General features: G+C 49.8%; 1 protein-coding gene across 1 annotated transcript in view; it reads left to right on the top strand.

The window, feature by feature from the left end:
* Positions 1 to 18,147, top strand: part of GSAP (gamma-secretase activating protein) — a 764,805-nt gene that overhangs the window by 474,680 nt on the left and 271,978 nt on the right. The window lies entirely within an intron of this gene.

Genomic DNA, 18,147 nt, shown 5'->3' with positions numbered 1-18,147 from the left:
AGATTGCTGGCATTGGTTCTGTCTGGGTCGATCAAATGTATTTGGTCTGCCTGATCTGTCATTAGTCGTGTCATTTGAAGGCCCTCGCTGCTGTCCCTTATTTCTCGGTCCATTTGCTATGTCCTTGGGGTCTTTGTTTCTGATTATTTCCAAAAGGATCGGGCATTGGGATTTCCAATGGCCAGTTCCTTTACAGAAAGCGCACTGGTCCTCTCTAATGTCTGTACGTCCAATGTGGGGAGTCGAAGTACGGTCCTTGGGAGGTGCAGTCTTAGGGACGTTCATCTGATAGTTTCCCCTGTATTGGTCACGTCCTATAGTCACCCCTTGCAATTGTGCGATCATCACCCTCTCTTTCAAGTCTTTCTTCTTTTTCTCTGTTGCTCTATCGTTTTCATTTTTCTGATGTTCGTAATATTGGGCCATTTGGAGGATAGCCGTAGGTTTGGAGGCTGCCCAACTACTCTCGCTGGCCTGCAGTTTCTGGGAGACCTCTGGTGTCAAACCCTTAACATAATTCTGGACGAACAGATGGTGTCCGGTTGCAGAGGTCATGTCCTGGCCGCTGTAATCGGAGAACACCGTTTCAAACCGGGAGAAGTAATCCGATACATCCTCCTGGGGTTTCTGGCGACAGGCCGTTACTATCGACCAGTCCACTTTCTTTTCTGGAATTAGGGTTTTTAATTTCTGGACGATTTTAACTGGTAGGTCTAAAATGGGTTTCAAAGGCTTTTGTCCAGGTTCTCGTTGTTTGTCAATGCCATCGAGTTGTGACCAGGTATGTCCAAACAGCTCAAGGTGGTCGACCTTCCGGATTTGCTTCCACACATCAGCTGGTAGACATAACCCGAAAAACAAGTCGATGTCAGCCAGGGTCATAATCGTTGAACCTAGGGCTGTAGCTAACTCAGTATAGAAGGCAGTGGGGTTTTTACGTAGATCAGGCAGAGATTTCCGGAATGGCAGAATCTCTTGCCGGTCCCACGGCTGGTAGACCCAGTTGTACACTACCCTTCCTTTTGCATCTTTGTGGTTTGCATCATCGTTAGTCCCTTCACCTCGTGGAGGAACCCAGTAAGGGGCAGCTTCTCGTATCGGCATCATGGCGTTAGATTGCCCAGTTTGTGGTTCGGTCACTACGGATGTCGTGGGTTTAGTTTCCGATTCTTGTTCAGTGAGGTGGCGGAAAACCTCAAACGTACGAATAAGGAGGTCCGTCACATCACACTCGCCCTCATCCCCGATATCGACCTTCCGGTACAGAGTCGTTAGGCTCCCGGGACCTTTGTCTCGGTATCGGTCCTCGTATGCGTTTAGGACATGGTAACACAGTCGAACGGTAAAATGTCGTCTGTGACTTCCTGTATACGAGTTAAACATATCTGTGATATACTCTTCATCTTCCTTTCTTTCTACCAGTGTCCTTGCTATCTTGTCAATCCCTGCTCGCTCATCTTTGCTTAATCTGTTTGTTCTTGCAGAACCGGCCCTTCAGGTCTCGGGGTCGCCTAACGTTGCTGTTTGTGTAGTATCTAATACAAGGAGTTCGGCCGGCACAGAGGCCGTGGGGGCCGAAGCTGTGGCACTACTCTTGTTTGTACCTGGGGGTGGTGGGTGCTGTGCTAAGAGTTGGGAAGGGGCATATGGAGGGGGCATGTAGATGATCGGAGGACCTAACAGCAGATCATCGTTGGCTCGTTGTTTCAAGGGTAATTCAGGATAGAATGTAGGGGGCGTTCTAACCGGACACTGGTTTGATGTTTCTATTTCTAGTTTCTGTTTGGCTTCCTCTCTTTTTTTATCTCTTCTTCTAGTTTCTGAGCAGCTAGGTGGGCTGCTTTTCGCAGCTCTTTTCCCAACCTACTCTGTTTTCTTTTTACGTTGTTCAGTTTCTTTGCGCCACATGCCGAAACTATCAAGCATAGTGGGCGTTGTCTTGTTTTTACCAAGGGCTGTTTCTAGCGCGTTCATTTTATCATCATCGAAGGATCCTATCAGTGGCCACTGACTTTCTCGATCCTTTTTCGTATATTTATGCCACAGCTTGCTATAGGCTATAGCGATCAATCCATGTTTCATGAACATGTCCTTATTAGGGGTGCCTTCCAGTGGAGCCGGATGGTTCATCTCTAATAAGCGGTCCGGGCTAAACAGGCTACCAATCAGTGGGGAGAAGACAGGCATGACGGATCACAATGGGGACAAAAGTCAGCACTACCTATCTTATCACTGCGTGCAAAGACTAGACAGAATATTTCTATTCTACGTTGTTTGCAGGCGGTGAATACCTCAAGAACCAATATCAAACAGTCAATGCTCGGTCAATCAAACGATCAGTGGGGAGAATAAATAGGCACGCAAAGGTCTGCGTTCCCTACCCTTTCACTACCTGCAAAGAGGGAACCTGTTCTTTCCTGTTTGTAGACGGAGAATCTCCAGAAAGCAATCCGCGAACAGTAGTTCGGGTTCAATCAATTAATCAGTGGGGGAGAAAGATAGTCACGACGGGTGCGTTACCTATCCTTCACTGCTTGCAAAGAGAGAGCCTGTTGTTTCTCCGTTTGCAGACAGCGAATCTCCAAATAAATCAATCAAAGAATAATACTAGTATTTTCCAAACAATCAAACAATCATTTCGCAATTCGTCGTGTTTACACGACCTTACCCGGACCGCATGGACAGTTTCTTGTCTTCCGAATCCAGCGCCCGATCGTCCTCTATTCTTCGTATTCCTCGCGGCACTCCTGATGGTTCCCAGTCAGGACCGTAGATCACTCGAGAGAGGTCTGTTCGGAACCAGTGAAGTTCGGATGATCGGCTGTCAGACGAGGGTCTATCGGACAGGTGCACTCCCGATCGTTGCAGTCGTTCACTCTGTCGTCAGGACCTCTCCCACTGGATCCACTGGTCGCTGATGGGCCCCACGTTTGGGACAGAGTTATCAAACACAGCGGTCCTTAGCTAATTTACAAATCAACATAATACAGTATAGAAACACAATGGAAAGCTATACGAATTAAGATTTCCAAACCCAGCCGGGAAAGGAGTTTATTTTCTGGAGACAATGTCCAATCTTAGAATATACACAAAATAGTTTGACACAAGCCTGTGCCATACATAACAAGAAAAAGAAGAATAGAGTTAGGGTGAAAGGGGTGTCTTTCAGGCAAAGGAAGAGAGCTAAGACAGGGTACTGTGAGCAAATCAAAAAATAGTAATGACAGTATCGCCTGGAGTGAAGTATACACAATCACATTTACCAATATTATTAGTGTAACCCCACTTATAGTGTAACCCCACTTATTAGTGGGGTTACACTAATAATATTGGTAAATGTGATTGTGTATACTTCACTCCAGGCGATACTGTCATTACTATTTTTTGATTTGCTCACAGTACCCTGTCTTAGCTCTCTTCCTTTGCCTGAAAGACACCCCTTTCACCCTAACTCTATTCTTCTTTTTCTTGTTATGTATGGCACAGGCTTGTGTCAAACTATTTTGTGTATATTCTAAGATTGGACATTGTCTCCAGAAAATAAACTCCTTTCCCGGCTGGGTTTGGAAATCTTAATTCGTATAGCTTTCCATTGTGTTTCTATACTGTATTATGTTGATTTGTAAATTAGCTAAGGACCGCTGTGTTTGATAACTTAGTTATACCCATGGTACTTAGCTATCCGTTGGGTCCCCCTTGTATTATAAAAAGTACCCCACGTTTGGGACGCCAATTGTTGAAAAAGGTACAGGCAGAAGACTTTTTCCGAAGTTGCCCGGCGTTAGTCGCCTCTATACCCACTCAAGTTTACCCAAACAAAGAGGCAGGCGCTGGAGACTGGAAGGCATGAAACAGAAGTTTTATTCCGACGGAGCAGAACACATCAAATCAGACAACAGAGTATCTTCTCGAGGTGGTCTAACCGCATCTCTGAGGCCTGGTCTCTTATACACAAGTTTATTGTTTTATTACGTTAAACACATCTCTGTCATTTACTTTGATGTAAGGAAAGACGTCCTCGGAATCCCTGCTTCAGGCCCGTTCCCACACACATTTACAGTTGAAGTCCCCACCCCGGTCACAACAGGTGATGATTATCGCGCAGCTGGACATTCCGCCGATTCACGGAATGTGTGAGGTTGATCGGATCTCATGGGGTGGGGGCTTTGATCAACTCTTGGATCCTTTGATGAGGGAAACTTCCTACTGTACAGGAGAGGGGGGCAATAACAGTATCCGCAGGGCCAGGTGGCGGCCGGGGAACGAGGAAGACAAACAGGTACAGAGGAAAAGGGGGTTTTATCAAAGGATCCGGGACCATGAAAGGAATGGTGGGAGGTGTCGCTCTAGGAACAGGATGAGGTTCCGAGGCAGAGCTGCGTGGAAGAGGGGTTTACGATCCAAGGCATGTGAGAGCGGGGGCTGTCAGCGTGCGTGGGGGTGCTTTGCGAGGTCAGGAGAGAGAGAGAGAGAGAGACGCGCTGGCTATCAACGATGGGTAGAGAGGCCCTGGTACTCAAAATGGCTGCCGCTTACGCGCATGAATGGGCTCGAAAAGGGGGGCAAGATGGCGCCGATAATGTTGATGCTGCGACCTAAGGTTTAACAGAGCGTGTCGGGACAAAACCCGATTGATCCGGTAGGACCATCACAGGTAGTAATAACTGCAACCTAGTGGCTAGGACCTTAGCAAGAATTTTAACATCTGAATTCATCAATGAGAGCGGCCTATATGACATACACTTCTCGGGGTCCTTCCCTGGCTTTCAAAGGGTCACAATCAACGCCTCGCGAAGCTTGCGGGCGACCTCTGCTGCTCATATGCCTCCTCAAACATAGCATGAAGATGCGGCACCAGGATATCCAAATATTCTTTGTAAGACTCCGCTGGGAGTCCATCTGTGCCTGTTGCATGCCATTTGATAGAGCATTAACAGCATCACGTATCTCGCCCAAAGTCAGAGGATGCATTAAAAAATCATGTTGCCCCTTCGACAACCACACCAAGGCTATGTCAGCTAAATATTCCGCTATCTCAGACTCCTCAGCAGTCTGCCTGCATCTGTACATACCCGAATAATGCTCAACAAAGGAGGCCAGGATACTCTCACTGTCACAATGCCTGATGCCATTCGCACAAATCACGTTGATTGTGTTGTCTTTAGCCCTACGTTCAGTTATTTTTGTTGCCAACGCTCTCCCCTGTCGCCCACCCTCTCCATAATATCTTGCTATCCATTGACTTGCCATATGCCTCACTTTCATGTCCGCCAACTCATTATATTCAATGATCTGTGATCTAATGAAGCCCAAGCCTCAGAGCTCTAATGTGTCACGTCACCTGTCCCGCGATCCTTACACCCAGCGCTTGGACGCCCTCGGGCAGCAATCGCGCTTAATAAATCGATTTCCAATTCCAATAGTGTGGCCTCATCTGCCTCGCTGTTATACTGTCTCTCAAGTTCAAGAAGCTCCACTTCAAGAGCCGAAATGGAGCCCCGAAGGGACTTAAGAACCCTAGCTTGGAGACCAATGCACGCTCCTCGAATCGTTACTTTGAACGCCTCCCATAAGGTGTCTAAACCATCCACGTGCCAGAATTGTGTTCAAAGTATTGTACAATAGCTTCCTGAATTCCTTCTCGGAAAACTTGATCTTGTAAAGCGGTGGACTGAAAACCACACTGAAATAACGGTGGGGCATACCTGGGTATAGTGAACAGCGAAGGAGAGTGATCAGAAAGTGTCCTAGGTAAATGGGAAACGTACGTGACCCGCAGGTTTATATCACTAGTGGTCAGCCAATAGTCGAGGCGAGACCAGACCTGTGCGCATAAGAGTGACAGGTACCCTTCCATGTCCCAGGATGTCGCAATCTCCAGATATCTATAAGGGCCAAGTTATGTATCCCAGTCTGAACTGCCTGTGCGTAGGGTCAGAGTGCCTATCCAAATCTGCATTCAATACCACATTAAAATCGTCACCACAAATAATGGCGGTCGGCTGTAACCTATAAACCTTATTCCGTAAGACATCATAAAAAGCAGGGTCATCTATATTAGGCCCATACACATTGATGATAGTGATCATCATTCTACATAATTTCCCCTGCACCAATAGGTAGCGACCACCCGCATCAGCGTCCACATGCGACGGTTCAAATGACAAATTTTTCTTGATCAATATCATAACTTATTTATTTATTTAAAGAGTTTTATATAGCGCTGGCTAGACCCGAAGGTATCAGAGCGCTTTACATAAGGTTCCACATGGTTGCAAAATTACATCAGTTACAAGGTACCAATGATATCAGTAAAAACATTTAAGGAGCATAGAAGAAAAGGAAAATGGAGTGAGAAGGGTAAGGGGGTAGAGGAGAGAAGGGCAGGGTATAGATATAATGGAGAGATGAAGGGAAAGTCTGCCCAAGATCCGGCTGAGTAGGTGACGGCCGAGGGGGAATCCGTTGCCTATCTCCTCTACAGCTATCAGGTAGCTCCACCGGGCATCGGTCAAATTGCTAGGTCTCAACAGAAAAACATTAAAGTGATAGAAGGCAAGAAGAAAGGAGCGTAGAGGGGGAAGGGGGTAGGGTGAAGGGGTAGGAGTTAGATACGATAGAGACAAAGTAACATCTGCCCAAAGTAAGGATGGGTAGGTGACAGCCGAGGTAGATGGATCGTCAAAAGTTACAGGGTGGCTGCCTATCACGTAGCAAGGTGAATTGGTTCCCAGCGATAATGGGAACATTCCTAAACCTCCAATAATGTGAGATTCCCTAAACACTGTGGGAGTAGGATGACACAAATTTGACACCCGCCCATCTATTGGCCACATTTTGTGCTGCTTGCTTAGTTAAATGAGTTTCCTGCAATAAAGCAACTTGCACATTGTGCCTATCTAAAAAAGCAAGAAACTGCCTGTTTTTCTTTAGATTATTCAATCCCCTGACATTCCATGTTATACATGTTACCTTACCCTCTTCCAGCAGTAATTCCATGCTCAGAAGTAGAGCAGGAGTTGCACCCCTTGTACCTGTATCACAGACGAAACACCCAACTCACCTCTGCATCCCGCTCTGCAAAAAACAACCATGTGTTGAATCCCTAACATACCCCACCACCCACTTAAGCATCCCAAACATGCTAAGACTCCCCAATATCATGAAAAACAAAACCCAATTACCCCCTCCCCACCCAATGCGAGAAGCTAGTCCTCCCACAAGCTATGTCCATATCGAAAAAGAATTATATGGGTTATTCCATTCCAGGGGGACACCAGCGGCCCTCCGACCCCATGGTGGTACCTAGGGGAGTCAGGGCAAATTTACGGTCTTTTCCCAGCACATCCCACAGTCAACGCAGAAAAGTAAATGGGCTAAACATGAACAGACACCAATGCGTAACCAAATGTACGGTAGTCTCCCTCCATAGGTATCCGCAAAACATATTGCTCGGCAGCCACTCCCCTGCACACTAGTGGCCAGAGTGATGTGAGCATTACGCAAAAGAAAGCAATAGAGCATGACAAAGTCGAGCGTCTCACCACCCCCAACCATATCCAGAGCCATAGCAACTTCCACATACATATCTTGAGTAGCCCAAGGAAGACTCTCAGCAGGCCAAAAGATGCAAGCAATAATGCAGAAACAAACGCATGTCAAACAAGTTATAGGTCCTAACTGCCCTGCTCACCAGCACAGCATGCTATTCGTGAAACTCAATTCACATGTAGCCCTTGTCCCGATCCCCAAGAGAGAACTCTACAATCAGGTTAAAGGAATCACATTAAGAGCAAGAAACAAATGTACAGTGAAGCATATCATATATGAGTTATATATAGCCATAATAACATATTAATCCTCAATATCTGCATCTTCACCAGCCTGTCTGGTCATAGTACGCTTCTCCAGCTGCCGAATATACTGCATAGCGTCCTTAGGGGTCATGCAAATCTGTGGCTTGTTTCCATATAGAATCTTTAGCCGTGCGGGATATAACATGGCGCACTGTATTTCCATGTCACGTTGCTTTTTCTTGACGTGCTGGAACTCCCACCGGGTTTGTCCAACTGCAACTGTAAAGTCTGGAAACAAGGCCACCTCCAACCCCTGATAATTGGTGGTACCCAATTCTCGTACCCGCCGAAGAGCCACATCTCTATCGCGATAATTGAGAAGTCTTGCGATAAATGGTCGTGGCGGCGCCCCCGGACGCGGTGCAAGGGACCGGTGTGCTCTTTCCACCACCAAAACATTTGAAAAATGTTCTGCCCAGAGCATGGTTTTTAGCATGTTATCTACAAAAAGCTCCAGCTTGCCCGTATTGGTAGATTCAGGCACTCCTGTGATGCACAGGTTGTTCCGGAGCGATCTCGCCTCCAAATCCTCATTCCTGGCCCTTATGACTTTCAAGATCTTATCCACCTCAGTGCAGGACTTCGATATACACTCCACCTTGTCCTCAACCGTGGCGATACGTTGTTCCGCCTCCGTCAGACGCTCCCCATGCTTGTCTAATTTTGCTGACATGGTGTCCATTCGCAGATTCAGATTATCTCTCTTCCCATCAATAGTTTGAAGGCTCTGCTGCATTGCCAGCAACATCTTTTCCAGTTTGGAGCTGCTACCAGCTTCCATATCCGTCTCCGTGTCAGACGCTGCCTGTTGCTGCGCTTTCTTCAGGCGCTTAGAACCAAAGGAGAGTGTAGATTGTAGATGCTTGTCCGGCGTACCCATCCTGCCACAGGGACAAACAAATTGAGCACCACACTAAGCGAGCTTCGAGGATATTAAGGCCTCCCCAGTCCGTCCCACCTGCACGCTCACTAAGCCGGTCACAAACGGAGCAAACAGGAGTCACTTCAGAAAAATTTCTTCAAACAATCCGTGGGGGATAATCTCTAATGAGCACTGCCTCAGCTCCTCTGGGATACCCGTGCAGCAGCACTCTCTAGAAACCATCCAGGCGCAGATGCAACTTCAAGCAGGCCCAGCCATAGAGTCAAAAGCAGCATATCTTCATGCAGCGCCACAGTAGCAGGCCAAAGGTACTTTCCAGTAGACGGAACATCTATCAGTCTCAAGTTTGCGCAAGAGAAGGCATTACTTTAACCTGCCCCACCAGCAGCAAGGGCGCTCTCCAAAGCGCAGCAGGCACAGGCCTCACCTACCCCCACAGCATTGCTCAAATGTGTGCTTAGAGATGCAGCATGGGCTCAGGGGGGCTCCACTGTGTGTGCCATAAAGAAACGAGGAGCATTAGGTTTCTATGGAGCGAGGGTGCATAATATCAGTTGAGAATAGCCCCTGCCACCGTAAGCAATGCAGCCCGCCTGCCAAGTTATTCCACGTGGGCCCCTGATGCACAACAGCTCACCGCTCCCGCCGGCCAGTGTCCACGAGTTTTCAGCTGCAGGGCCTCTTAGCAGACCGTCCCACCACTGCGATGGTGCCCATCTCCAGCTAGAGCCGTGTGCCCAATCAACAGCACACGGCAGCTCCGCTCCAGAAGCTCACGGCAACTACCGGGCACCCGACCTCACTCCGGTCGCGGGGCCCACTGCAGCCTCCGCAAGTCCGCGCCGCAGCAGCCACACATGCGCCCGCACAGCGCTCAGGACACCTGCAATCGCCTCACCTCTTCCGATGTCCCGCAGGAAGGTCAGCCACGGGGGGAGTAGCACATCAGACGCGCGACCGCGCCACAGCAGTGCACCCGGCCTCCGCGCGTCTCCTCACCGTCCGGCCCAGCCAGGCCCCGAACTGCACTCAGAGGCACCGGGCAGCACCGCCACACTGTCACTTGTCCCCACAGCAGTGCCAGGGAACACCGCACTTGAAATGTTTCTCCTCCAGCAGCGGCAGCACCGGCTCAGTCCAGCGCGATCAGTGCCCGCCTCAGTGCCCGGGGCCACTATTTCATGTGCCAGTCACCAGACGATGCAAATCAGCTCATTTAGAGGCAGCAGGCATGTAAGTTACCGCATCTGATGCAGCAGCAGATGTAGAATCCAATCTACGACGTTTCCATCGCAGATGACTGTGAAAAATCAAGGATAATGGACGGATTGAAGCCCCGACCAGCAGAGCTGCACTAATGTGCGGCCATCTTGCTTCAGGCTCACGAACGTTCCCCATATTGAGAATTAGTTATTACATAATATATAATTATTATTTGGAGCAACCCAGCCATATTCTAAGTAAATATACTCTAGAAGGACACACAGGTACCAATCTCTTAAAAAAGATTTTGAATGCTTGTGCACAAGGTGCTGTTCAATTCCAGTTGGTGCTGTACCTGTTTAAAATGTTGAGGGCCACTACTAAATTTGTGGGTGATGAGCTGAAACGTACCTGCCTGGACTGGTCCATTCCTGCACTCAATTAGTCTGTTTATCTATTGGACTCTTTCAAAGCATTTTAATCAAAGCAACTATAAATGTGTTCAAGGGTAGCCTAGAGGACACAGACGGTTCAAAAGGGGGTGGTGATAAACGGGGCATCTGAATCAATCAAACACTCACACCCTGTCAAAAGATCTGAGTTTAATCCATCACAGTTCTTTAGCCCACTCTGCCACCCCAGTTCAGACATGGCTATATGCAAATCAGTCTGACCCTGTGCCTCATGGGAATAGTCCAGCCCGAACTGCCAAGCCATGTCTTCCCTGGACCGGAAACAAGCTTCCGAGGACCGGTTTCTGGCATTCCAGCCGTCTTCAGCCCGGCTTGCTTGAATCCAGTGGCCAAGTGAGCAAGGGACTCACGTCTGAGCATACCCTGCCACACTTATGGCGGCCAAAAGTGGTACAAAAGGGGGTGGTGATGGACGGAGCATCTGAATCAATCAAACACTCACACCCAGTCAAAAGATCTGGGTTTAATCCATCACCGTTCTTTAGCCCACTCTGCCACCCCAGTTCAGACATGGCTATATGCAAATCAGTCTGACCCTGTGCCTCATGGGAACAGTCCAGCCCAAACTGCCAAGCCATGTCTTCCCTGGACCGGAAACAAGCTTCCGAGAATCGGTTTCTGGCATTCCAGCCGTCTTCAGCCCGGCTTGCTTGAATCCAGTGGCAAAGTGAGCAAGGGACTCACGTCTGAGCATACCCTGCCACACTTATGGCGGCCAAAAGCGGTACAAAAGGGGGTGGTGATGGACAGAGCATCTGAATCAATCAAACACTCACACCCAGTCAAAAGATCTGGGTTTAATCCATCACCGTTCTTTAGCCCACTCTGCCACCCCAGACACAGAGGCAGGGCCTGAAGAATTTTAAAATGCTGTTGGGCTATTAATTTCATGGTGTGCCTGCTAGACTGTGAACATGATGAAAAGTGTGCAAATAGAAGGGAAAAAAACTGTGGTAGAGATTGTGTCTTCTGATCTTGTGGTCCTTTAGAGGAACAAAATGTACACCGTCGGAGGTAACCTGTATGATGATGTAGGATTGTAGGAGGAGGTGTGATCCTATGGTAAATCTTGGTTATAAAGATGATTGAACTGTTTGTCTTTTCTGGTTGGTCATGTGTCTTGTCGATATTTTCTTTAAAGTAGCATATTGCACCTGTAGGTTTATAAAAACAAAAAAACTGATATATAAAGTTGAACAACTCCCTATACTAAGTTGTATAGGTTTCAACGTATATAGTGCACAAGAAATGTATTTTGCTGCGAATTTGTAATTTATGCCGCTTTTCTATGCAATTGTCTTTTTTTTAAACGTAGAAAGAAAAAAATGTAAGTAATCAGAGATCATTTCTAGTTAACTAACCCTTCCTCATCCAGCAGTGGTAGATGTAAATGTTCAGTGTGTTTGTGTTGTCATCTTAAAGCTACCTCGCTCTTCAGTGTCCAGAATTTTACCTCTCTTGGTACCTTGGCTTGCGTACTACGTTTTCGGAGCCACTACTGTGGCACTAAAAGTCCATACACTGAGCCTTACTTCAGAGAGCAATTGTAAATGAATATTGCTCAAGGGTTTCACGGAGGGTAAACAGATATTATGTAGTATTTCAAATCCATCTACTTAGGTGCTTTTTGAAATAGTGTCAGATAGACAAAGTCCCAGTTAGTAAAAGGAACAGGTTGCAGAGCTCTGATGGTAATGGAGCCGTGAGTGAGTGGTGGTGGGGTGAGGATGGGGCCAATTGTCACAAGTGTAAAGTTCAGCTCTACAAAGTTCAGTGATATTGTAGTCCACGCTGTTAGTTTGGAGGTATTACAAATATTTTAGTTTCTTTGACATTAAAAGCATACTTCATTGGGTCTTCTTAAGCTGTGGTCCGGGGACCCCTTGGGGGCCTATGACATTAATAAATTATTTATAAATAAAGAAGCAACATATAACTCTTAAAACATTCCTTAAATTTAAATTGATTCGAATTTGGAAGCTAAAAATTAAGTTGGTATCGTTTTTTATACGTGGGCACAATGCAAGTGCATCAAACAGAGTACAGTATGGTAGATACGTTGCCTTACTTGAATTTATGGAGGCTCCAACCTTCAATTTCAATGTTGAATTTTGATTGTGTTAGTGAATTGAATATAATATTTCATCTTGTTTAAGTGCTTGTTTCTGTAGTTTTGTGCATTGTTTTGCTGTTCAAATCATTGGAATTGCTAGGCTATGGTCCCCGGCTTCCAGTAATGAATCAATGGGGGCCCCCTGATTCAAATAATGATTCAGTGGGGATCCCCGGATTACAGCAATGATTAAGTGGGGCTCCACAGAATTCAAAAAGTTCAGAACTAGTGGCTTGCATGATTGTTTTAAGAATTCAGTCTCATGAAGATAAAGTTGTTAACCGCTTAATAGGAGGACCTGAACTAGCAATTAAGTTCTTAGATGCTGCTGTAAGTTTTTAGACATTAAGGGTCGTGACAAAGACTAAGACAAAGCCATTTTTCTAAATTCCAAATCGTGACATCTGTTAAAACAAGCATTGGAAATGCAATAGGGCTCGCATTAGGAAAGTTTGAGCTATTGGTCTTATAAATGAATTTTTTTTATTTATGTGTTATTTTTAAAAATAGCTAAATTAATAGATTTGTCATTTACAATGCCAATAGTTATAACTTTCGCAAATGTGACACCTATAGTTTTGTATTTGTGACTTAGATGTATTGGTATTACAAATAACAATGGCTTTTAATTTTTTTTAAATAATTAATACTTAAATAATTTATTTAATTTGTAATGGCAATAGCTTAAACTTTTGTAAATAACTTTTGTGAAGATTGTGTTCAGTGTTTTTTATTGTGACAAAAATCAAAGAACAGAAGTGAAATATTAACATCTTTTTGTGATTTGTAATAAAGCGTGAAAACTTGAAAACAGTTTGAAACATTGAAAGAACATATTTGAACCAGTGATGCTGTGGTTGCGCTGAGTGATGCTGTGGTTGCGCTGAGTGATGCTGTGGTTGCGCTGAGTGATGCTGTGGTTGCGCTGAGTGATGCTGTGGTTGCGCTGAGTGATGCTGTGGTTGCGCTGAGTGATGCTGTGGTTGCGCTGAGTGATGCTGTGGTGGTGCTGAGTGATGCTGTGGTTGCGCTGAGTGATGCTGTGGGATGCTGAGTGGTGTGTGCATCGGTGGAGCTTAGTGGGTGCATTGGTGGAGCTGTGTGGTGGGTGCATTCGTGGAGCTTAGTTGGAGCATCGGTGGAGCTGTGTGGTGGGTGCATCGGCGGAGCTGTGTGGTGGGTGCCTCGGTGTAGCTGTGTGGTGGGTGCATCGATGGAGCTGTGTGGTGGGTGCATCGGTGGAGCTGTGTGGTGGGTGCATCGGTGGAGCTGTGTGGTGGGTGCATCGGTGGAGCTGTGTGGTGGGTGCATTGGTGGAGCTGTGTGGTGGGTGCATCGGTGGAGCTGTGTGGTGGGTGCATCGGTGGAGCTGTGTGGTGGGTGCATCGGTGGAGCTGTGTCGGTGGAGCTGTGTGGTGGGTGCATCGGTGGAGCTGTGTGGTGGGTGCATCGGTGGAGCTGTGTAGTGGGTGCATCGGTGGAGCTGTGTCGGTGGAGCTGTGTGGTGGGTGCATCTGTGGCGCTGGGTGCATCGGTGGAGCTGTGTAGGTGGAGCTGTGTGGTGGGTGCATCGGTGGAGCTGGGTGGTGGGTGCATCGGTGGAGCAGTGTGGTGGGTGCATCAGTGGAGCTTAGTGGGTGCATTGGTGGAGCTGTGTGGTGGGTGCCTCGGCGGAGCTGTGTGGTGGGTGCATCGGTAAAGCTGCGTGGTGGGTGCATCGGTGGAGCTGTGCCGGTGGAGCTGTGTTGTGTTTGCATCAGTGGAACTGTGTGGTGGGTGCATCGGTGGAGCTGTGTCGATGGAGCTGTGTGGTGGGTGCATCGGTGGTGGTGGGTACATCAGTGGAGCTGTGTGGTGGAGCTGTGTGGTGGGGTCATCTGTGGAACTCTGTGGTGGGTGTATCGCTGGAGCTGTGTGGTGGGTGCATCAGTGGAGCTGTGTGGTGGGTGCATCGGTGGAGTTGTGTCAGTGGAGTTGGGTGGTGGGTGCATCGGTGGAGCTGGGTGGTGGGTGCATCAGTGGAGCTGTGTGGTGGTGCATCGGTGGAGCTGGGTGGTGGGTGCATCTGTGGAGCTGTGTAGTGGGTGCATCTGTGGAGCTGTGTGGGGGGTGCATCGGTGGAGCTGGGTGGTGGGTGCATTTGTGGAGCTGGGTGGTGGGTGCATTTGTGGAGCTGTGTGGTGGGTGCATCAGTGGAGCTGTGTGGCGGGTGCCTCGGTGGAGCTGTGTGGCGGGTGCCTCGGTGGAGCTGTGTGGCGGGTGCATCTGTGGAGCTGTGTGGTGGGTGCATCTGTGGAGCTGTGTGGTGGGTGCATCTGTGGAGCTGTGTGGTGGGTGCATCGGTGGAGCTGTGTCGGTGGAGCTGTGTGGTGGTTGCATCAGTGGAGCTGTGTGGTGGTTGCATCGGTGGAGCTGTGTCGGTGGAGCTGTGTGGTGGGTGCATCGGTGGAGCTGGGTGCATCAGTGGAGCTATGTGGTGGGTGCATCGGTGGAGCTGTGTCGGTGGAGTTGCGTGGTGGGTGCATCGGTGGAGCTGGGTTTTGGGTGCATCGGTGGAGCTGTGTGGTGGGTGCATCGGTGGAGCTGGGTGGTGGGTGCATTTGTGGAGCTGTGTGGTGGGTGCATCTGTGGAGTTGGGTGGTGGGTGCATCGGTGGAGCTGTGTAGGTGGAGCTGTGTGGTGGGTGCATCGGTGGAGCTGGGTGGTGGGTGCATCAGTGGAGCTGTGTGGTGGGTGCATCAGTGGAGCTGTGTGGTGGGTGCATCAGTGGAGCTGGGTGGTGGGTGCATCTGTGGAGCTGGGTGGTGGGTGCATCGGTGGAGCTGTGTGGTGGGTGCATCGGTGGAGCTTTGTTGGTGGAGCTGTGTGGTGGGTGCATCGGTGGAGCTGTGTGGTGGGTGCATCGGTGGAGCTGTGTGGTGGGTGCATCGGTGGAGCTGTGTGGTGGGTGCATCGGTGGAGCTGTGTGGTGGGTGCATCAGTGGAGCTGTGTGGTGGGTGCATCAGTGGATGCATCAGTGGAGCTGTGTGGTGGGTGCATCAGTGGAGCTGTGTGGTGGGTGCATCAGTGGAGCTGGGTGGTGGGTGCATCTGTGGAGCTGTGTGGTGGGTGCCTCGGTGGAGCTGTGTGTTGGGTGCATCGCTGGAGCTGTGTCGGTGGAGCTGGGTGGTGGGTGCATCGGTGGAGCTGGGTGGTGGGTGCATTTGTGGAGCTGTGTGATGGGTGCATCTGTGGAGCTGGGTGGTGGGTGCATCGGTGGAGCTGTGTAGGTGGGGCTGTGTGGTGGGTGCATCGGTGGAGCTGGGTGGTGGATGCATCAGTGTAGCTGTGTGGTGGGTGCATCAGTGTAGCTGTGTGGTGGGTGCATCAGTGGAGCTGTGTGGTGGGTGGATCAGTGGAGCTGTGTGGTGGGTGCATCTGTGGAGCTGGGTGGTGGGTGCATCTGTGGAGCTGAGTGGTGGGTGCATCTGTGGAGCTGGGTGGTGGGTGCATCAGTGGAGCTGCGCGGTTGGTGCATCGGTGTAGCTGTGTCGGTGGAGATGTGTGGTGGGTGCATCGGTGGAGCTGTGTGGTGGGTGCATCGGTGGAGCTGTGTGGTGGGTGCATCAGTGGAGCTGTGAAGTGGGTGCATCAGTGAAGCTCTGTGGTGGGTGCATCGGTGGAGCTGTGTGGTGGGTGCTTCGGTGGAGCTGTGTGGTGGGTGCATCGGTGGAGCTGTGTGGTAGGTGCATCGGTGGAGCTGTGTGGTGGGTGCATCGGTGGAGCTGTGGGGTGGGTGCATCGGTGGAGCTGTGTGGTGGGTGCATCGGTGGAGCTGTGTGGTGGGTGCATCGGTGGAGCTGTGTGGTGGGTGCATCGGTGGAGCTGGGTAGTGGGTGCATCGGTGGAGCTGTGTGGTGGGTGCATCGGTGGAGCTGTGTGGTGGGTGCATCAGTGGAGCTGTGTGGTGGGTGCATCGGTGGAGCTGTGTGGTGGGTGCATCGGTGGAGCTGTGTGGTGGGTGCATCAGTGGAGCTGTGTGGTGGGTGCATCAGTGGAGCTGTGTGGTGGGTGCATCAGTGGAGCTGTGTGGTGTGTGCATCAGTGGAGCTGTGTGGTGTGTGCATCAGTGGAGCTGTGTGGTGTGTGCCTCGGTGGAGCTGTGTTGGTGGGTGCATCTGTGGAGCTGTGTGGTGGGTACATCGGTGGAACTGTTCGGTGGGTGCATCTGTGGAGCTGTGTGAGGGGTACATCGGTGAGCTGTGTGGGTGGTGCATCGTTGGATCTGGGTGGTGGCTGCATCTGTGGAGCTGTGTGGTGGGTGCATCAGTGGAGCTGGGTGGTGTGTGCATCTGTGGAGCTGTGTGGTGGGTGCCTCGATGGAGCTGTGTGGTGGGTGCCTCGGTCGAGCTGTGTGGTGGGTGCATCGCTGGAGCTGTGTGGTGGGTGCATCAGTGGAGCTGTGTGGTGAGTGCACCAGTGGAGCTGTGTGGTGGGCGCATCGGTGGAGCTGTGCGGTCGCTCCCCCAGCTCCCTGCCTCCAGCAAGTGGTATTGTAGCGCTATCTGTGAATTTGATCATCTGCTAATATCATTTTAAGAATAGCGCTCGCACTGCATTGATAATATTATTTTAATAATTGTGCTCGCACTACATTGAGTGTCTTGAGCTGATCTTACCACATTTGCCTCACTTAGAGTTACGCGATTTCCTGCTCAGCCCACATTGTGCCAATCAAAGTGTGCTGCTGCATACTGTAGCGCCTGTGCTTATCTGTGCCTGCGCCTCTGCCCACCCCAACCTCGTCCTGGTTAGTTTGTTTTGCTGCCATCTTGTTTGTTAGTGCCTTCCAGCCCGCCCCTCCAACCAGATCCCGCCTCCCAGCTGACCCTCCCTCCCACAGGGCACGTATAGCCGATCCCATTCCCCACAGCGTCGTGACCATCCTGACTTCGTCAGAAGCGGTCGCTCCCCCAGCTCCCTGCCTCCAGCAAGTGGTATCGTAGCGCTATCTGTGAATTTGATCATCTGCTAATATCATTTTAAGAATTGCGCTTGCACTGCATTGTTAATATCATTTTAAGAATTGCGCTCGCACTGCATTGATAATATTATTTTAATAATTGCGCTCGCACTACATTGAGTGTCTTGAGCTGATCTTACCGCATTTGCCTCACTTAGAGTTACGCGATTTCCTGCTCAGCCCACATCGTGCCAATCAAAGTGTGCTGCTGCATACTGTAGCGCCTGTGCTTATCTGTGCTTGCGCCTCTGCCCACCCCAACCTCGTCCTGGTTAGTTTGTTTTGCTGCCATCTTGTTTGTTTGTTTGTGCCTTCCAGCCAGCCCCGCCACCCAGATCCCGCCTCCCAGCTGACCCTTCCTCGCCCCACCCCCCTCCACTATCCACTTATGACAGATGCTTTTGCGCGCAGCGATCTGGCGCAGCGGTCCCGCCCCATGCGCGCCGAAGGTGCGCCAAAGGTAAGCCCGTCTGCGCCCGTCCGCTCCTGGACCGCGCCCAGCGCCGGACCCCCTGGCTCACGCAAACCGCACTCCTCCCGCATTGCGTATGACGCCGTCACCCTCCTAGCCCTTAATCCCGGACGCACACCACAATGCTACGATGCTGCCCCAGGA

This window comes from Lissotriton vulgaris, chromosome 1_1 (assembly GCF_964263255.1).
Source record: "Lissotriton vulgaris chromosome 1_1, aLisVul1.2, whole genome shotgun sequence".
In the NCBI taxonomy this organism is placed as follows: Eukaryota; Metazoa; Chordata; class Amphibia; order Caudata; family Salamandridae; genus Lissotriton; species Lissotriton vulgaris.
This window is presented reverse-complemented; position numbering and strand designations above follow the sequence as displayed.